The following is a 2,593-nucleotide window of genomic DNA, read 5'->3' as shown; positions in this document are numbered from 1 at the left end:
GGGGTGGTGGTGGTGGTGGTGATGACTTTGTGAAAATAATTAAGATGTTACTAGTAGTGGTCATGGAAAACTGGAATTAATACCCTTTCCTCTCTGTGCTCATTTCTATGTACATAAAATGCATCCACCCCCTCTTCTGGAGAATTTTTTTTTCTTTTCACAGAATCCCAGGTTGGAAGGGACCGCAGGGATCATCTAGTCCAACCTTTCTAGGAAGAGCACAGTCTAGGCAAGACGGCCCAGCACCCTGTCCAGACCACTCCTGAAAGTGTCCAATGTGGCCGAGTCAACCACTTCCCTGGGGAGATTATTCCAATGGTTGACCGTCCTCACTGTGAAAAATTTCCCTCTGGTGTCCAATCGGAATCTCCCCAAGAGCAACTTCTATCCATTAAAGTACGAAAAAAATTCCTTTTTGCAGTCCCCCACTACCACAAATTATGCAGTTGAGTTTCCCGCCTTTGGGGAAATCGAAGGGGTCAGCACACCCGGAGTGCAGGGGATGAGCCTCGCCCTGGGAAAACCACCTGCCTGATCATGGTGTCTCCCCCGCCAGGTAAGCATTTTAAAATCCTTAAAGTAAAAAAAATCCAGTTTTATAAGAGTTAGATTATGATCAGCGGCATATAGTTTAGGGAGTCAAACTCAGCAGAGGTCCCTGGACCGACACACTCAAGAACCCTTTTGAATATAAATAAGAAAACCAACAGGACGCCCATTTTTACTTCAAAAATGTAGAAACAATTATACAAAATAAAGCTGCTTTATGAACAGTTTCTTGACCACAGAAGGCTAATCTGATGGGAGCTCTACAGAATAGTTCCCTGGATACTCATTTCTTTCCTTTGGCATTATATTTGAAATTCAACTTACTGTTAAAACAAGTCATGTAATATTTAAAGCAAACTTTTTCATATATTCTCCTCTTGAAACTGCGTATCATCAGTCTTAGCCTGCTCTGATGTGTAAAACTTAACAATTCAAACAGCACTGTGATGAAATAGGCAGCACACTTACTGAGCTCTGCCAGTCTGATTATGCTTCAGACCAAGCCACAGCAATTTCACAGAAAATTTTTGCCTCCATTCAGAAGACACCATTGAACCAGTCATGGCTGCAAAGCAAACTGCTGTTAGTTACTTAGGAACTGCTTTGCAACGTGGGCTGCACTGCAACAGAAACTTTGAGGAAAGAATATATGTGATTTGGTTGGTGACATTTCATGCTAGTTGCTTGATAATGTTTTGGGTTTTTTAAACTACAGAATATCTTAGTTTATTGCACCACTATTCTGTAAATGACATATCCCGGGAATGATGGCTAATATTGAAATCTACCTCAACTCTACCTATGGCAGTACAGGACAATACAAGCAGGGGCTACTACACTGGGAAGCAGACTTCTCCCTCTGAAACCTTAACAGGTGTTTTTAAAGAGAACTGAAGGTTTCTAGCGGACTACATTTGAAAACAGTTTGTTATTATCTGTCAGATTTGTGGCTCCAATAATTATGTACTACGAAATATGAAAATTTTCTAATGCTTGAAAAATATGAACTGTTAGCAGGTTTTCTGAAGAGAAATGAAGATGCTCTTTAAAACTTTCATTTTTCTTGTTCGCCTTACATAAAAGAATTCATTTTCATAAACCTCATAACAATTTCAAAAGCCCTGGTCAGTTGCCAGTTCCTAGAATCACCTCTTAGCTGTTGTGTAAGAGGAAATAAAGCAGTGTTCAGGGCTGAGAGAGGACACCAGATAAATCTTTAAAAACTGGTAATACTTGTACTTCAATTTATTAAAATCAGAAACAACGTTTCAGATCTTTCTACATTCAGAAATTTGTCAGGTGGATACTGATATTTCTCCTGGATTTAAGAAGAGATTTTTATAATGCACTGCAGAGTGCAACCGCAGTCTGAATTAAAGGTGATGCATATATTAAAACCAGTTGCATGGTAAAAAAATAAAAAGGAAACACCAGGAGACAGGCCCCTGGGAAGCATAAACACATTTCAAAGATCACCTGCAGATAATAGAAAAACAGCAATCAGTAGCATAATTTTTCCCTGCTGTGGCCAGTCAGCTATCCTGCAGGCATGTCGAAATCCATGATCATCCCCCTACTTAACAAATTCTCGCCTGACAGACTGAAACGATCCTTTCTGGGGGGGTCTCCACATATACTAACTCCAGCTGCATTTGACCCTGACTTGTCACCATTTGCTCCCTTAGTTCATCAGACCTCAGCAGCAGGCTTGAGGGGCTGTCGCCTGAAGGATAAAAGATGTATCAGCTGGCTGAAAATTTGTAAAGCCTCATAAAATAACATTTTCAGCATGAAATGCTGCTGAGGTCATCGCAAGAGCAAGAGTTAAGGTGAATGAAAGGGGCTTGTACAGCCGTGGCTTGGTGGCCCAGAGAGCTTCCTCTAGCTTCCACAGTTCCTTCCTGGCCCAAAACCTCACTGTGTCCTACACATGAGGCTGGAAGAGGGACAGCCAAACTTGCGAAAGGAAAAATTATGTTGAACTATTAGTCCAGAGGTTCCACTTTCTAGGCCTGACCACCACTAATTCTCACAGAAAGAGTAC

The 2,593-nt window shown here is 41.2% G+C and overlaps 1 non-coding gene across 1 annotated transcript; it reads right to left on the bottom strand.

Annotated features, from left to right (window-relative positions):
- Positions 1-400: 400 nt before the first annotated feature.
- On the bottom strand, positions 401-564 carry LOC135312324 (U1 spliceosomal RNA). The gene has a single exon (XR_010371895.1). It is a non-coding gene; the product is annotated as a U1 spliceosomal RNA (small nuclear RNA).
- Positions 565-2,593: the final 2,029 nt, after the last annotated feature.

The sequence above is a fragment of the Phalacrocorax carbo genome, chromosome 2 (genome assembly GCF_963921805.1).
Source record: "Phalacrocorax carbo chromosome 2, bPhaCar2.1, whole genome shotgun sequence".
Classification (NCBI taxonomy): Eukaryota; Metazoa; Chordata; class Aves; order Suliformes; family Phalacrocoracidae; genus Phalacrocorax; species Phalacrocorax carbo.
The sequence above is the reverse complement of the archived record's forward strand: the minus strand, read 5'-3'. Positions and strand labels throughout refer to the sequence as shown.